The following is a 10,000-nucleotide window of genomic DNA, read 5'->3' as shown; positions in this document are numbered from 1 at the left end:
TTTTGCCCCCCATCCCCATCACTCCTTCACCGCTCCCCCTGCCCCCCCAGCCCTGCTCCAGCCCACCCCTGCTGGTGGTTAACTCCAATTTCTGTCATGCAACTGAAAAACCACTGGAGGGCTGAAAGAAAGAGGAAAAATAGATGATTTTCTTTGCGTGTGTGCGTGTGTGTATGTGTGTGTCCGTGGGTGTATGTGTGTGTCCGTGGGTGTATGTGTGTGTCCGTGGGTGTATGTGTGTGTCCGTGGGTGTATGTGTGTGTCCATGGATGTATGTGTGTGTGTCCGTGGGTGTATGTGTGTGTCCGTGGGTGTATGTGTGTGTCCGTGGGTGTATGTGTGTGTCCGTGGGTGTATGTGTGTGTCCGTGGGTGTATGTGTGTGTCCGTGGGTGTATGTGTGTGTCCGTGGGTGTATGTGTGTGTCCGTGGGTGTATGTGTGTGTCCGTGGGTGTATGTGTGTGTCCGTGGGTGTATGTGTGCGCTCCAGTGAAAGTGAGAGGTGGGATCACCATAACGACGACAAAGGGCCCCGAAATGATCTGGTGGAATGTGTCTGGTGGCAGTGGTGGGATACATATAGAAGAGAGAGAGAGCGAGAGAGCGAGAGAGAGAGAGAGAGAGAGAGAGAGAGAGAGAGAGTGTGTGAACACTAGTGAATATGTGCTCCAGATGTGTCGGCCTGTCACGCTGCAAGTAAACACCCTTGCTGATGGACAGCTCAGGACTGGATGGCCTCACCGTCTCCCCCCCAGGGAGAGAGCTGGAGTGGGGGAGAGAGGAGAGGGAGGGAGAGGTGGAGGGACAGGAGTGAGGGAGGAGGAGGAGGTCTGGGAGGAAGGGGGTGAAGGAGGAGAGGAGAGAGGGGGGGGGGGGGGGGGGGCTCTGTGCTGCTGAGGGACCCGAGCCAAGAGCCAGTCACCCTGAGGACCTGTGTAGCCTGGCAGGCTGGATACAGAGGAGATAGAGAGAGAGACACGAGAGAGAGAGAGAGAGAGAGAACGAGAGATAGATAGATAGAGAGAGAGAGAGAGAACGAGAGTGAGGGAGAAAGAAAAAGACGGGGGGTAAAGGAGAGGGGTAGACGGGAGAGAGGGGGAGAGGGGGAGGGAGGGATAGCGAGGGAGGACTGGGCCTGATTGTTCCCCTCCTGTCCCTCCTCTATGTGGCCTCCGAGGGGGCTCCTGCAGCCTCAGCGAATTTCCGTCTGGCACGGACCTGCGAGCTCCTGGGAGCAAACTGAAATATGAACTGCAGGAAGGGAGGAGAGAGAGAGCGAGAGAGAGAGAGGGAGAGAGAGAGAGAGAGAGAGAGAGAGAGAGAGGAGGAAAGATACAGAACAAGCGGGATAGAGGGGATCTAGGGTCTGTGTTCAGTAGGAGCTGTGAGGTTTTGGTGGTGGTACATCTCCTGATATCCAGACAGGATCTCTCTCTCTCTCTCTCTCTCTCTCTCCCTGTGTCTTCTTCTCTGTACACTCTTGAAGTGACTCAGAAATGCTAGGCAGTCTGTATGGTGGCGTCTGTTTGAGGCAAGCATATAAAACAAACAAACTCAACATACAGACATCCACATATGCGCGCGCGCACACACACACACACACACACACACACGCACACACGCACACACACACACACACACACGCACACACACACACACACACACACACACACACACACGCACGCACGCACACACACACACACACACACGCACGCACGCACGCACACACACACACACACACACACACACACGCAGGCAGGCAGAGTCGACTGACACATGTTGGGATCCCACATGTCCACCTTGTGTGGGTGTACCTTTCCCTTCACGCTCTTATGCAACTTGTACTGTGTCGTATTATTCCAACTGCTCTGCTGTTGTTTTAGCCGCACCGGACAGGGGCGCTCCATTGGAGTGTGAGAGGGAGCGCATGATTGGATGGCTGCACCCAGACTGGGTCAGGTGACATTTCTTTGGACCATCACTGGCCAAGAGAGCACCTTCAGGGCATGACGGGTCACCAAGGAGCCACCAAACCATGAGTGCTGGGGGAGAGACGCAGCATAGGTCTTTAGGGTTGCGACAATACTAGAATTTCTAACTTTGATACTGATACCCAGGAAGATATCGATAGGAAATACCGTTTTCCATACCACGGGGGGGGGAATAACAACACATCAAGAGGCATAAAAATAAATGAACACTGATGGACAGACAGGCGCACGCTTCTCCATAATCTAGGCCTAATAAAACGAATAAAAAACGTAGCACTTAGACAGGAGATTACCCCTGCTCTAGTCATCAGCCTATCAGAACACTTGTCGAAGCAGCATATATGGAAAATCAGTGCTGGTATCCATACTGTTGCAAATGAGTAGCTATTGTATCGGTTAATTTTTTTTTTATCCATACTTATATACTATCGATACTTTTGACAACCGTAGGTCTTTCTGAGAAATTCTTCCTGTAGATTTGGTTTTATGCAAAGTTATAAGCAAATTTCCTGCATATAATCTAAGAATGACATGTGACATATACCATGTTAAGTTAAAGTTGTCAAGAGCAAACACTTTGGAGGATTTCGATGGCGTCACGAGAGTTGAAAGATGATATGAACCGTGTCTGTGCTCGCACGCTCGTGTCTGTGCGAGATGGCACACATCTAATACACCTTTAGCGGAGTGTTCCAAAAGCACATTAGCCAATCTGCTAAATGCAGGGGGGCTGGGGTGGAGCAGATACATTTGAGTCCCGTCAAGTGCAATGGAGCCTCTATCAGGAAGCAGCGCTGATGACACCGCTGCATTAAGCAGCTGTCCACTCCCATGATCATTAGTGCGATACGGACGCAGTGGAGCAGCGGACGGGAGGCTGCGATCGCTACAGAGACAGGCCTCCAGGGGGAGGAGGAGGGTAAACAACATCAAGTCACCACAACCATCAGAGACTGCGTCCGAACTTTGACAAATTAGCAAAATATAAATGCTGCTCTCTCATAACACTTGACTTTATGTATCTTTTTTTATCACCAGGTGCCAACAAATTGTACCACAAATCCCCCCGCCCCCCCCCCCAAGTATAAGCCCACACACAGGACACAGTCAAGTCACTGTGACCCCTTGTGAGATACTCACAGAAAATAAGTCATTGTAGCTCTTTTGTAAAAGATAATGGAACATTTTTCAAGAGGGAAAATGTTCAACACCTGCACACAATCAAGTCACTGTGACCCCTCAAGAGATAGTCACAGAAAATACGCTAGGCTAAAGCCCATGGCACACCAAACGAACATTCTCAAACAAACACAAACAAACACGAACAAAGACAAATGTTCGTTTGGTGTGCCATAGCTGTCTGTCCTTGTCTGTTCGTGTTTGGCGATGTTCGGCGATGTTCTGTCATGTTTGCCAGGATTCGACTTGTTCAATCCGGCGTTGTTCGCTGTTCACTGTTGTCTGGTAACTTCCCATGTTTTCAGTCGCGTATCCATGGAAACGGAGCTCACGCATGCGCGCCTAATGCATGCGGTTGTCTGGTCAGTTTGGTCAGAGGCAGAGCCTCCTCTAAACTAACGTTACACGCGACGCAGCAAACATACGTTTCTCTGCCAACCATGTGCCATCACACTGGGCATCAACAACACTAGCGGGAGACTTCTCCCATGCACTCCCGCAAATAAGTAATGTTATGCGCAGCAAGGTTACATAATGAGGGAGAGAGAGAACATCCATGACGGCTAACAGCGAGCTATGCTAATAACTAGCTAGCCGTTCAGAAACACATGTAAACAGCCGTGTGATCACTGAGGACGTCAGTAAAATAAGGAGAGAGCTGCAGGTGCTTATGCAGAACTAGTGCACGATTAAGTGCACAGTGGGTAATGGCTGTGATGAAGAACATAGCGAGATTAACAAGGTTGATAGCAGAGAAAACACTGTTGCAGCTGCCATCAGCAGGACCTCCAGGCTTCAACTAGCGTTGCCTGTCACATGACGCCTTCATGGTCCCTCGATAAAGTCTGCAGAAAGATGCAGTTACCTCACCTCTCTCTCAAGAAGCGTCACGTGAGTGTGGCGTTTAAGGCCATCTGTCGCTACAAAATAAATAAACGGGGTGTATCATTGTATTACTCGACAGATGTATAACTAACTTTGTCAGTCTGAGCCATCTTCTATGTGCTGTAACACAGTGCAGTTTCTATTTTTCTGGTGTTTCTTTTTTACATGTTTGGGACTGTTGTGCTGAATATGTTTGGTCGGTGTGCCATGCTTTCAAACAATCTCCAACATCTGCCAACATTTACAGACAATTGTCTGTTGGTGTTTGTTGGTGTTTGTTTGAGAATGTTTGATTGGTGTGCCATGGCCTTAAGTCTTTGTAGCTCGTTTGTAAAACTACTGTAAGGGAGAAGCAATTGGCAAAAACGTTCTAGCACGCTTCTCCAAAAACTCCAGACGATCCAGACTAGGCTGCACTATTTTGCTTCCTGTGCTTTGGCAAATAAGCACGCTAATGTTAGCTTCTCGGTTAGCAAGGTTAGCCAAGGTAGCCTTGAGGACCAGACCTGCTCTCAAACCACGACCGTGAAACATGAATTCCACAAAGCTTCAAAAACAGACAAGCCTCTGAAAATAACTGCACAGCAGATTAAGGGAAAAGCCTTCTACCCAAAGCATTTGAAGCCTGTACAACTGTGTTAGCCTTTAGCATTTATCAATTTCTAACAGTGACTCAGAGGTTTAACCTTGCACTATTGCTTCTTATCTGGCCAATAAGGTGTGATTGAAGATAGTTAGAGCTGCTAATTTGCTTAATTATAACTTTTAAATGAGGGATTAACAGATATAAATCAGAGCTGGGAGAAGATTACAACATAGAAAGTGTGATCACAGGCATCTCTTTTCCCCAAGCTACCCATTGGCTACCACTGTATGTGACCTGGAGCTATTATGGCCAGAAATTATTAAAGAAATATATAATTAGCTTGGGATTTTGTGCAGATATCATGGTCAACTAAAACTGAGATGAAAAGACAAAAGGTGTTACAAAAAAAACATTGTCATAATTGGAAATAAGAATTTAAACTAGACTGTGAAAATAATAAAATAAATAAGTAAAATAAAAAATCAAGATCAATGTTGCATTTCTACTTTTTTGCTGCATCGAAAACGTACCGAACGTGACAACTGTATCGTATCGAACCAAACCGTGAATTTTGTGAACTATTACACCCATAATGTATGCATATCTTCAAACTTAATCCATACATGAAGATACCAAAACAAAAGCATGTCTCTATGCATCATTCTCATTATACACAGCATCTTGCTGTTTCATTGCCAGTATAGCGTTTGGTTGCTATTATTTCAGAGCTCTATGTACCACTGTCGATTCGGAGGGTCTGCTGTGTTTTCCCACTGTGACAAGCCAAGTCACACGGGGGGTCATTATCTGTGACGTGGAGACAGACCCCACACACACCCTCAAACACACACCCCAACATTTATGCATGGCCATAGGGTCCCTGGTGCACAAATCTACCACTCTCCCTGTGTTTGTGTGTGTCTGTGTGTTTACTGAACTATGGATGGCTTCCCCTTCAGAGCCACTGCTTGAGTGAATATTCCTGGCACGTTGGGACAGTCCACAACACAGCGTGTCCCTGTAGGCCCCTGCCCTGCCTGGCTGTACCCTCTGATTTGGACAGAGGGCAATCAAGCAGACCCAGTAAACAATACCATGGCCAGGCCATGGAAAACCACATTCGATCCTCAATGTATTCCTCTTCTATCACTAGGGACACTCGCGTTCACCCAATCACTGTTGAGTCGGAGAGGTGCAATATGCAGGGACTATGAAAATGATCAAGGATGCTACTTAATGGTGGGCAGGAGATCGGCAGCAGAAGATCACATACAGTTACTTCATAGAGTTCCTCAGTGAGGAGCCATTAGACTGATGGCCCATAGGATATATATATATATATATATATAGTGGAGTGTTAATGGTTGCCTTTCAAAGGGGCTCTTCTTGTTGACTTTATCCCGGGGAATGTCTCCTGAGATCTGAGTTAATTCAGAGCCAGGAGGCACTAGCGGGGAAGAGGGGGGGGGGCCTTGATGTGGCCGTCCTGCAGAAGCAGAGAGGGGAAACTCCCTGACTCTTTTAGGACATCACACAGAGAACCTGTTGCGACAAATGATGAGAGGAAAGCTAAAAGTACACACACACACACACACGCACGCGCGCGCACACACACACACACACACACGCGCACGCGCACACACACACACACACAACGCAGACTCCGATACACACACAAAAACACAAAGATAGACTACATCTTGTAGAAATTTCACGGCGCCTGTACTTTGTAGAGAGGTCATTATGACATAAATAATCCCAGTTTGTCACAAAACGGCACTTCCTCTTTGAAAATGGTGCCTGACACCTTCATTGGCCTATAAACTTGGAGTGCGCTGCCACGGGAGCCAAACGGCCACTAAGAGGGGAGGCCTTTACAAGTGAAAATGGGCAATAAACAAACATGTAGCGACAACAGAAGTGAAAGTGGAGAGATGCTATCGCGTGTCAGTGGGCCAAGCAGCGCTCACGCAGTAGGGCTGTCACTTTTCATTCGAAATTCGAATGCAACTTCGAATGTGGGGGAGGGGTTCGTGTTCGATATGTAAATTGACTGTTCGATTTTTTTTTTTTTTTTTTTTTTTTATGAACCAAAATTAACCAACTGCTGCTTGCTGGTACTGTTAATCCCATGTCAGAAAAAGTCTCCAGATTTGTCGCGTTAGTCTCTTCTGAGAAAGATTGTCTCCAGGGTCTGAAAAGTTGTCTCGAGTTGGATGCAGCCAAGTTTGTGAGGCAGTGTTGTGACTGTGAGCGTCCAAGCTAACACGTCGGGCTGATGCCCGGTGGCCTGGACTGTTTTTTTTTTTTTTTTTTTTAATTAACCAAAAAACTTCGAATATATTCGAACGAATTTCGGGCAATTAAAGTTCGTTCGAACTTTATTTTGGGAAAAAGTGAGAGACCTATCACGCAGTGATCGGAAAAAGCTTCCTTGGGTTAACGGTGGTTAAAAAGCTTCCTTGGGTTAACGGTGGTTAAAAAGCTTCCTTGGGTTAACGGTGGTTAAAAAGCTTCCTTGGGTTAACGGTGGTTAAAAAGCTTCCTTGGGTTAACGGTGGTTAAAAAGCTTCCTTGGGTTAACGGTGGTTAAAAAGCTTCCTTGGGTTAACGGTGGTTAAAAAGCTTCCTTGGGTTAACGGTGGGGGCAAAGTCACATCTGAAACACAGCTGAGACACGGAGGTTTTCTTAAGGGCGTGAAACGAAAAACACCGCTCGGCAGTAAATTAAAAAGACAGACGTCTAAAAAGGAATTCTAGCGCTTTCTAGTCTGGACTCTGGAGTGTGTCACCTGCAGACAGAAGTGGAGAGCACAGAGCGATCCTCCTCTCATGAGAGTGTGTCACCTGCAGACAGAAGTGGAGAGCACAGAGTGATCCTCCTCTCATGAGAGTGTGTCACCTGCAGACAGAAGTGGAGAGCACAGAGCGATCCTCCTCTCATGAGAGTGTGTCACCTGCAGACAGAAGTGGAGAGCACAGAGCGATCCTCCTCTCATGTTACCCCGGCCGGGCGGCATTGGCAAATGATTAGGCTGCTGAAAGCATCTCATTATCAGTATTTATGAGGGAGCGCGCCAGCCGGAGTAATGACAGCTTTACTCCAAAGTGGCACTCTCTCTTCCTCTCACTCCTCCTCTTTCTCTCTGTGCAGCGCACTCTGCTCCTCCGTCACTCTCTCTTACACACACACTGTCCTGATAGATAGATAGATAGATAGATAGATAGATAGATAGATAGAGAATATATAAATCGATGTTATACATGCTACTTCACAACTCCATTACCGTCTCTCTCCCTTCCTCTAGCCCTGCTTGCATGTTGAGACACTTTTTTAATCACGTTTTCCCTCCAGATTTCTGCCCGTTTTCTCCCTTGGCCAATTCCCTGTTAGGCTGTCCCGGCCGTTGCTCCGCCCCCTCTGCCGATCTGGAGAGAGTTGTAGACTAGCACCATGCTTCCTCCAATACATGTGCACTCGCCAGCCCCTTCTTTTCACCTGACAGCGAGGGGTTTCACCAGCAGGAGGTAGCATGTGGGAGGATCATGCTATTCCCCCCAGTTCCCCCCGACCGACCAGAGGAGGCACTAGTGCAGCGACCACGACATAATACCGTTAATCCAGCTTCCCACCCGCAGCCACGGGCAATTGTGCCTGTATGGACGCCCGGCCAAGCCGGAGGTAACATGGGGGCTCGAACCTGTGACCCCCGCGTTGGTAGGCAGGGAATCTACCGCTGCACTACCTGGACGCCCATGTTGAGCCACTTTTGAAGAGAAGTTTCATTCAATGGTGTGTGGCCTCTTCTCCAAACTCTTCATGGCAAGTAATGTCCGTGTGTGTGTGTGTGTGTGTGTGTGTGTGTGTGTGTGTGTGTGTGTGTGTGTGTGTGTGTGTGTGTGTGTTATTTACACACCTTCAACAAGAACATTATTGTATCCAGTGATCATATACCAGTGGAGATGAACATGCCTCAAGTTCTGAAGCCCTTAAGTTATGTGTTTACAAGCGCCACCTCTATCACAACAACCACAGCAGATCATAGACATCACCATGACAAGCAAACAAACTCATCTGAGCTCAGAGCCTATGAGTCTTCCACAGACCACTCATCAGTTTGCATTGGCTGCTGAAGTTACTTAAGCAAGTTAGACGTTTATCTAATGTCCTACTCAAGACCAGTGGTCATGTCAGCTCCTCCAGCCAGAACTGTAGAGTAGGTTTAACTTGGTGAACTCTGCTATGTTAAAATGGGCCTTCGGTCACAGATACATACCATCTCAGCAGCACTCATCTTTTTTCTTTCATCTGTGGACCCGCGGGAGACTGAGGAGGTTTCTTATTAGTTTGGATCCTCTTGCCTGAGGGGCAACAAAGCGATGAGATATTTGACCAAACGCAGAAAGCCAATAAGGGGCCATCGATTAGGAGGTACGAGCGCCATATTGGACACACAGGTGGCTACAAAGAAATTAAAAAGCTGCAACAAACAAAGGGAGGAAATCAAAACTGGGGCGCCTTAAATCTCTTAAGTCTCTCTGCCACAAGTTGTGCGTCTATTTGTTTGTTTCTTTTTCAGATCCCCAGGGCGGAGGGAGCATTGGCTGCCTGAAGAGGAAGACGCAATAATAAACTAGGGCTAAGCATGAAAGAGTGAACACAAGACAGACAGTCATAATGTGCTCAGTGCATATGAGAGGAGAGAGCCTGTGGGTGATCTATTGAAGTAGGGTAATGCCTTCTGCCAGATTTTTTCTTTGCATTTAGGTAATTTGTCTTTTGAAATTATGCTAGCTTGTGTTTCTGTCTTCTAATCTTAGGATTTTGATTATTCCGAATTGTTTGATTGACTGTGGATTATCATGTGAGCATGGGTGAATCCACCAACAACACTACTAAATTCCCATATACATTGGTTTTCAGCACACACAAAAAGTGATTTTAGAATTTAGTTACTGTTTAAACTTTAAACAGTAACTACATTCTAAAATCACTTTAAACATACTTTAAACTTTAAAATACTTTAAACTTTAAAGTATCAAGTTACTGATGTTAGATTGGATGTTGAGGCATCATTAAAATAATAATGGCTTGTGTGCAGAAACTGTTTTATTGTAAATTTGAGGCACACAGATGGGCAAGCTGAGTCAAACTCACGGCTGCTTCTCTCAAAGTGGCAACGTTGCTTTTTCAATATCGTCTGTCTTTAACTTTGACAAGTGGGAGTGAGTGTGTTTGTGTTGTACATGCGAGTGTGTATGGGCTATAATATGAATTGACTGCAACTGGATACATGTGACTAGGGGGCAAATGGATCTAATGGTGGTCTTAATGCTGGCCTTGAATAATGAGGCCTTT

Source organism: Poromitra crassiceps (genome assembly GCF_964638095.1).
Source record: "Poromitra crassiceps genome assembly, chromosome: 4".
Lineage (NCBI taxonomy): Eukaryota > Metazoa > Chordata > Actinopteri > Beryciformes > Melamphaidae > Poromitra > Poromitra crassiceps.
Note: the sequence above shows the minus strand (reverse complement) of the source record.